Source organism: Mirounga leonina, unplaced genomic scaffold (genome assembly GCF_011800145.1).
Source record: "Mirounga leonina isolate KUSES-001 unplaced genomic scaffold, KU_Mleo_1.0 Mir_170, whole genome shotgun sequence".
Taxonomy (NCBI): domain Eukaryota; kingdom Metazoa; phylum Chordata; class Mammalia; order Carnivora; family Phocidae; genus Mirounga; species Mirounga leonina.
The window spans coordinates 27,307,459-27,316,692 of NW_023270433.1; the positions used below are offsets into that span (position 1 = coordinate 27,307,459).

Here is a 9,234-nt window from a genome sequence, read left to right on the forward strand (position 1 = left end):
CATTTTCTAACAGATTTTCAAAAACAAACTTTCATTTAAAAACATATGTACCATGCATAATTACTTCAGAACCATTTTGGGTTTCAAGGAAACCCCAACCCCACCTTCTTAGCCCCAAGCTGCCTCCATATTCCTTTCATACCTGTCAATAGACCTCAAATATTTACCCAGTTTTGTTCACCCTTGATAGGTTTTGCCTTCGGGATTCCTTTCCCCTTAGACTAACTGAAAAATTGTATAGAATCACTCTAGCTACTTGCTTTTTTGTATAAGTCAGATATAAGGCTTCATAATTTAAGAATTTCCTTCCTAACCCTCATCTCACTATGTTCCCTGGCCCCCGATTACCTCTGATTTTATCTCTTACATTCTTCCTTTGCCTTACTTCGCTCCAGCTTCTTTGATTTCCTGGCTGCTCCTTAGCGACTAAGCACACTCCCAACTCAGGGCCACTGGCCTTACCTTTGCCTCTGCCTACGTGCGGTCTCCCTTTCCCTTGGAAGTCAGGATAGCCCACTCCCTCACTTCCTGGGGGCCTTTGTTCAAATGTCAGCTAATCAAAGAGGCTATGTCCTCTATTTCTTCACTCTGTTTTTTTTTTTTTTTCATAGCCTGCATCACCCACTGACACATTATATATTCGATTGCTTTATGTCTATTACTGTGAATCTGAGAACATAGTAACATGAAAGTAATGACTTTTTCTGTTTTCTTCACTGCTCCTACCTTAGGACCTAAAATAGTGCCGGGCACATACTAGGTGCTCAAAAATAATTGTCAAATAAAGGAATGATTACAATGGGAAAATAGGCAGTTTCTGTAAAGGGTAAATGACAAAAGTTCTGAGGTTTTTAAATAGCATTTAAAATATAGTTCCTGACCTTTATTCTCTAACTCCTTTGGAGATAGCTATTAGAACCAGTGGCATTTATAGACTCAGCTTTCATTTCTGAGAGGAATCTCACCATTACTATCTCCTCTTCACACCCTTGACTTTAAAACAGAGTTTCATTCTCTGCAGGAATGCTGATTTGTGTCAAAAAATGGTGTATAAAAATGGCATCATGAGCACATTGTTTTATAGCCTCTTGCTGCATAAAACTAATACAAGAGTACACTTCGCTGTAGCTTTGAATGATGAAATAGTTTCCTTGGTAAATCCACAATGATTAGACATTTAAGTTGTGTCCAGTTTTTTAGTTTTCTAAACTATACTGAGTTGTCTATTCATGTAGAGAAATCTGTAAATGCATCCATAGATATTACTGTTGGATAACCTCCTAGATGTGGAATTATGTCAAAAAGCATGACTTTATTTTTAAAGCTATTTTTAAAGCCAAATTCCCTTCCAGAAAGGTGGTAGCAATTTACCATCAATGAAAGAAAGTGACTATTTATGGTGTCTGCATTAGTTAGGGTTCGCCAGAGAAACAGAACCAATACGATATAAAAGGAGATTTATTGTAAGGGATTAGCTCACCCAATTATGGAGGTTGAAAAGTCCCACTGTCTGCCATCTACTTGCTGGAGACCCTGCAAAGCCAGTGGTATAATTCAGTCTGAATCTAAGGCTTGAGAACCAATGATGTAAATTCCAGGGCAAGAGAAGGGATGAAATATCTCAGTACCAACAGTGAGGCAGAAAAAAGGGACAAATTCTTCCTCTTCTGCCTTTTTGTTCTATGTAGGCCCTCACCAGATTAGATGATGCCCGTTGGGGAAGGCAATCTATTTTATTGCACCTACAATTCAAATGCTAATCTCATCCTGAAACACCCTCCTAGTCCTACCCAGAAATAATGTTTAATCAAATATCTGGGTATCCCCTGATCCAGTCAAGTTGACATTTAAACTTAACTATCATGGGGCGCCTGGCTGGCTCAGTCAGAGGATCATGCAGATCTTCATCTTGGGGTTGTGAGTTCGAGCCCCATGTTGGGTGTAGAGATTACTTAAATAACTTTTTTTTAAATTTAAACAACTATCACAAATCCATTCCTTGTCAAGTTGGCATTCATATCCCTGTCATTAAACTATACTTAATTTCCAAATAAAAACAATAATGAGGTTATAATTTCACCTAACATGATACAACTATCCTGCCTACAACTGAGAACCCACTAACTCTTTCCCCAGGAGAGGACACAAAGTCAGGGGCACCTGGCTGGCTCAGTCATGAAGCGTCTGTCTTTGACTCAGGTCATAATCCCAGGGTCCTGGGATCGAGCCCTGCATTGGGCTCCCTGCTCAGCCAGGAGCCTGCTTTTCCCTCTCCCACTCCCCCTGCTTGTGTTCCCTCTCTCACTGTCTCTCTCTCTCAAAAAATAAATAAAATCTTAAAAAAAAAAAAACAAAAGAGGACACAAAGTCCTTGGGTGATGTTTATTCTTCTTGATACCATGTAACTTGAATACTATAATGTAAAATTAGCAATACTTAAATACTATGATATAAAGTCAATACACCTATCTTATGTTACATGTTAAGGGAATGATAGGAAAACAAAGGTATTTGATACACACACAAAAATTGTGTTTTTCCTAACAGAATAAGGAGGACTGCTCATGACTCTTATAGTCCTCTTTTCTGTAACTGGTCACATGACTATAGCTGATGTGTAGCTAACTTCTTTCACTACCATTCTGTATTCCCTTGTATGACCAGTTCAGCTGGCCATGGTTTTCTTACTGGTGTGGTGAGACTGAATGTTTGTATCACACCCAAATTTGTGTTGGAACCTAATCCCCAGGGTGATGGTAAATGGAGGTGAGTTTTTAGGAGGTGATTTGGTCATGAGGGTAAACCCCTCATGAATGAGATAGTTCCCATACAAAAGAGACCCCAGAGAGCTCCCTTGTCCCTCTGACCTGTCAGGACACAATAAGAAGGCCATGTAAAAATCAAGTCCTCAGGTTAGTGGGCCCTCACATGTCACTGAATCTGCTAGCAACCTGACCTTGGACTTCTAGCCTCCAGAGGTCTGACAAGTAAGTGTTTGTGGCTGAAGCTGCCCAGTTTATGGAATTTTGTTATAGCAGCCTGAACAGACTAGGATGATGTCCATGAAAACTATTCTGATTCCTTAAAATCTTTGTTCAGTTTGATAGGTGAAAACTTGTTTATTTGCATTTGTTTCTCTCCTACTGTGGTTGAAATTTTTATGTCTCTTGACCATTTATGTATTTTCTTTGTAATATATTCTTTTTTCTTTTTCTTATTGAATTGTAGGAAATGTTATATACATTATGACTATTAAATCTTTGTTATATCTATGCAAAAATTTTCTCCCTTTTTTGACCATTTAGTTACCTTTTTTGCGATAGTCTCATTCCTCTGGTTTTTTTTTTTTTTTTTTGGTTTTTTGGTTTTTTTTATATTTCTCTTATTGGATTTCAGGAAACTTTTATGTATATAATGACTACTATAAAAAAATTTCTCTTTTTCTTTTTCATTAAATTGATTCTGGGTATTTTTTTCCCAATCAAATCTGTCACCTCTCTTTATTGCTTCTGAATTTTGTGACATGTTTGCTTAGAAAGTTCTTTCCAAAATTTTTTTGTGTGGTTTTTTAAAGAAATATCAAGATGTTTCAACAGCCTAGACATTATTTTGGTCCAATGATTAGTCTGACATTTTTTATTTAATCTTTCTCTATAGGTGTAGATCTTTCATCTACAGACATCTCTCAAGTGACACCTTTATTATATTCTAAATTATTTATATTTACATAGGCCTTTTTCTTGACTTTCTAGTCTTTCCATTGTCTCTTTCTCTCTAAGCTCATATTGTACTACACCAATTACTACTACTTTATACAAAGCCTTCTTTTTTTAATTGTGCAGGGGCATAGCCCACTGTTTCCTCTCTTCAATATTTTCCTCACCAGTCTCAAACAATTGTTCTTTCAGGTGAACTCTATGATCATTCTAATAATATGCCAAAAGTCTCATTGAACCAAATCATCTTTCAAAAAAATGTAACATGTCAATAACATTTTGTTATCTGATATATAAAGTAAAAGCAATAGTAATAAAAAGCATGAAGCCCTGTCCCACTTATTGCATTGCCAGGTGGATGGACTGGGTGCCCAGAGGGCTCCCTGGTGTGCATGCATTTCTGGCACCATGGTGGCCTGACCTCACCTCCAGGTCTCCCCAAGCAGCATTTCACTGCAACTCTTTAGATTTAGTTGTTGGTAGAAAAAAAAGCCAAAATATTCTTCCAATAAAATGATAACTTGAATAATCTTAAAAAGGTTTATTAAAATAAAATTTGTGGGGCACCTGAGTGGCTTAGTCTTGATTTTGGCTCAGGTCATGATCTCAGGATCATGAGACTGAGGCCTGTGCAGGCTCTGGGCTCAGTGGGGAGTCTGCTTAAGATTCTCTTCCTCTCCTTCCCCCTCTGTCGCTCCCCCCACACATGTGTGCTCTCTCTTTCTCTAAAAATAAATAAATCCTTTTAAAAATAAATAAAATAAAATTTTCTACAGAAGTCAAAGAGGTCACATTGAAAAGAGAATCATGGTCATCTTGGACCCTATAATTAAGGTGTTTACATGTACACACAATCCCTATCAGTTGCATGTCTTTGAAATCTGCTGTAACCCTGCCTAACCCTTTGTGTCTTCTATCGTGATAGTAGCAATTCTTTTTTTTTTTAATTTTATTATGTTATGTTAGTCACCATACAATACATCATTAGTTTTTGATGTAGTGATCCACGATCCATTGTTTTTGTATAGCACCCAGTGCTCCATGCAGTACGTGCCCTATTAATACCCATCACCAGGCTAACCAATCCCCCCTCCCCCCTCCCCTCTAAAACCCTGTTTGTTTCTCAGGTCCATAGTCTCTCATGGTTCATCTCTCCCTCCAATCCCCCCCCCCATTTTTCCCTTCCTTCTCCTAATGTCCTCCATGTTATTCCTTATATTCCACAAATAAGTGAAACCATATGATAATTGACTTTCTCTGCTTGACTTATTTCACTTAGCATAATCTCCGCCAGTCCTATCCATGTTGATGTAAAAGCTGGGTATTCATCTTTTCTGATGGCTGAGTAATATTCCATTGTATATATGGACCACATCTTCTTTATCCATTCATCTGTTGAAGGGCATCTCAGCTCTTTCCACAGTTTGGCTATTGCGGACATTGCTGCTATGAACATTGGGGTGCATATGGCCCTTCTTTTCACTACATCTGTGTCTTTGGGGTAAATACCCAGGAGTGCAATTGCTGGGTCATACGGTAGCTCTATTTTTAAATTTTTGAGGAACCTCCACACTGTTTTCCAAAGTGGCTGTACCAACTTGCATTCCCACCAACAGTGTAAGAGGGCTCCCCTTTCTCCACAACCTCTCCAACATTTGTTGTTTCTTTCCCTGTCCATTTTGGCCATTCTAACTGGTGTAAGGTGGTATCTCAGTGTGGTTTTGATTTGGATTTCCCTGATGGCTAATGATGATGAACATTTTTTCATGTGTCTGTTAGCCATTTGTATGTCTTCTTCAGAGAAGTGTCTGTTCATGTCTTCTGCCCATTTTTTGACTTGATTATTTGTTTTTTGGGTGTTGAGTTTGAGAAGTTCTTTATAGATCTTGGATACCAGCCCTTTATCTGTAGTGTCATTTGCAAATATCTTCTCCCATTCTGTGGGTTGCCTCTTTGTTTTGTTGACTGTTTCCTTTGCTGTGCAGAAGCTTTTTATCTTGATGAAGTCCCAAAAGTTCATTTTTGCTTTTGTTTCACTAGCTTTTGGAGATGTATCTTGAAAGAAGTTGCTGTGGCCGATGTCAAAGAGGTTACTGCCTATGTTCTCCTCTAGGATTTTGGTGGATTCCTGTCTCACATTGAGGTCTTTCATCCACTTTGAGTTTATCTTTGTGAATGGTGTTAGAGAATGGTCAAGTTTCATTCTTCTGCATGTGGCTGTCCAATTTTCCCAGCACCATTTATTGAAGAGACTGTCTTTTTTCCATTGCATGTTTTTTCCTGCTTTGTCAAAGATTATTTGACCATAGAGTTGAGGGTCCATATCTGGGTTCTCTATTCTGTTCCATTGGTCTGTATGTCTGTTTTTGTGCCAGTACCATGCTGCCTTGGTGATCACAGCTTTGTAATATAGCTTGAAATCGGGCAACGTGATGCCCCCAGCTTTGTTTTTCCTTTTCAACATCTCCTTGGTGATTCGGGGTCTTTTCTGATTCCATACAAATTTTAGGATTGTTTGTTCCAGCATTTTGAAAAATGTCATTGGAATTTTGATCAGGATGGCATTGAAGGTATAGATTGCTCTGGGTAGCATAGACATTTTAACAATGTTTATTTTTCTGATCCATGAGCATGGAATACATCTTTTTGTGTCTTCTTCAATTCTTTCATGAGTGTTTTGTAGTTCCTAGTGTGTAGATCCTTTACCTCTTTGGTTAGGTTTATTCTGAGGTATCTTATGGTTTTTGGTGCTATTGTAAATGGAATCGTTTCTTTAATTTCTCTTTCTACAGTTGCGTTGTTAGCGTATAAGAAAGCAATTGATTTCTGTGCATTGATTTTGTATCCTGCCACATTACTGAATTGCTGGATGAGTTCTAGTAATTTGGGGGTGGAGTCTTTGGGTTTTCCACATAAAGTATCATGTCGTCTGTGAAAAGAGAGAGTTTGACTTCTTCTTTGCCAGTTTGAATACCTTTTATTTCTTTTTGTTGTCTGATTGCTGTTGCTAGGACTTCTAGTACTATGTTGAACAACAGTGGTGAGAGTGGGCACCCTTGACGTGTTCCTGATCTTAAGGGAAAGGCTCTCAGCTTTTCCCCATTGAGGATGATATTCGCTGTGGGTTTTTCATAGATGGATTTTATGAGCTTGAGGAATGTTCCCTCTCTCCCTATACTCTGGAGAGTTTTAATCAGGAAAGGATGTTGTATTTTGTCAAATGCTTTTTCTGCATCAATTGAGAGGACCATATGGTTCTTCTCCCTCCTCTTATTAATGTGTTCTATCACATTGATTGATTTGCAAATGTTGAACCACCCTTGCATCCCGGGGATAAATCCCAGTTGGTCGTGGTGGATGATCCTTTTAATGTATTGTTGGATCCTATTAGCTAGGATTTTGTTGAGGATTTTGGAATGCATATTGATCAGGGATATCGGTCTGAAATTCTCCTTTTTGGTGGGATCTTTGCCTGGTTTGGGGATTAAGGCAATGCTGGCCTCATAGAATGAGTTTGGAAGTTTTCCTTCTGTTTCTACTTTTTGAAACAGCTTCAGTAGAATAGGTATTATTTCTTCTTTGAATGTTTGGTAGAATTCCCCAGGGAATCCATCAGGCCCTGGACTCTTGTTTTTTGGGAGGTTTTAGATCACTGCTTCAATCTCGTTACTGGTTATTGGCCTATTCAGGTTGTCTTTTTCTTCCTGTTTCAGTCTTGGCAGCTTATAGGTTTCCAGGAAGGCCTCCATTTCATCCAGATTGCTCAGTTTATTGGCATATAGTTGTTGATAATAATTTCTAATAATTGGTTCTATTTCCTTGGTGTTAGTCGTGATCTCTCCCCTTTCATTCATAATTTTATTAATTTGGATCCTTTCTCTCTCCTTTTGGATAAGTCTGGCCAGTGGTTTATCAATCTTATTAATTCTTTCAAAGAACCAACTTCTAGTTTCGTTGATCTGATCTACTGTGTTTCTGGTTTCTAATTCATTGATTTCTGCTCTAATTTTAATTATTTCTCTTCTAATGCGTGGCTTAGGTGTCGTTTGTTGCTTTTTCTCTAGTTCTTTAAGGTGTAGAGTTAGTTGGTGAACTCGGGATTTTTCTGTTTCTTTGAGTGATGCTTGGATGGCTATGTATTTCCCCCTTAGGACCGCCTTTGCAGTATCCCATAGGTTTTGGACCGATGTGTTTTTGTTCTCATTGATTTCCATGAAATGTTTAAGTTCTTTGATTTCTTGGTTGACCCAAACATTCTTGAGCAGAGTGGTCTTTAGCTTCCAAGTGTTTGAATTTCTGCCAAATTTTTCCTTGTGATTGAGTTCCAGTTTTAGAGCGTTGTGGTCTGAGAATATGCAGGGAATAATCTCAGTCTTTTGGTATCGGTTGAGACCTGATCTGGGACCCAGTATATGGTCTATTCTGGAGAAAGTTCCATGTGCGCTCGAGAAGAATGAGTATTCTGTTGTTTTAGGGTGGAACGCTCTGTAAATATCTATGAGATCCATCTGGTCCAATGTATCATTCAAAGCTCTTGTTTCCTTGTTGATTTTCTGCTTAGATGATCTGTCCATTGCTGAGACTGGAGTATTGAGGTCTCCGTGATAGTAGCAATTCTTTCTTGGCCTTTTGACATGTAACTAGGCATGTGCAGCTTGTGGACTTGGCCAGCACCAAGAAGCTGCCTGTGGACATTCCCGCACAGAAGGGCATCCTGAACTGCATTGCTGTCAACCTGTAGGGAGCACAAATTGCAATCTGAAAAAGGGACTCAGAAAAATATTTGCTACTTCATCAGGGCATTGAATCCAGAAACCACGAAGAGGATCACAAGCAGCAAACATTTATTTCATTTACTTCAGTCAGGATGCTTCCCTCATCTGTGTATCTAGTGACCGTGGCATGGTGCACATTTTTGCTGCCAAAGATCCAAAGAAGGAATAAACAGTCTAGTTTGGTGTCAGCAATTTTCTTCTAAGCTACTTCAGTTCTAAATAGAGTTCTCCCAAAATTTCAGGTTCCCTCTGGCTCTCCATGCATTTGTGATTTTGGAACAGACTCAAATGTTGTCATTTCATTTTGCACAGAAGGTAGCTCCTGTACGCATTCCTATTCAACTTCAAGGAGGAGTGCATCCAGGATGCCTATGTGCAGTTTCTAGGAATGAGCAATGACAAGCTGTGATTCTTCACAAGTGTGTGCCCTCAGCACCCACGCTGACCACCCCACTGAAGAGCTGAGTGTGCCGAAACTCACCCAATAAGCCCAGGAGCTTTGTGGTATCACTGACAGGAGTAGCTAGTCTTCTCATGGGGCAGGACTAGGTCTTATAAATGAGGAGAGTCAGTTTTATTCAGGGTTAAAACTAAATTTCTCTGTTATGTGTTAGGAACAAAGTAATGCATAGACTTTAAAAATTAGTCATTTAATTTAGAACCTACGAAAGAAAATATTCAACATCTCTCAACAAAGTGATATTCAAGAATGTCCTCTGGTAATTTCTGTCAATGTTGGGCAT

General features: G+C 38.8%; 1 pseudogene; it reads left to right on the forward strand.

Annotated features, from left to right (window-relative positions):
- The first annotated feature begins 4,479 nt into the window (after window positions 1-4,479).
- On the forward strand, window positions 4,480-8,900 carry LOC118017870 (annotated as a pseudogene).
- Window positions 8,901-9,234: the final 334 nt, after the last annotated feature.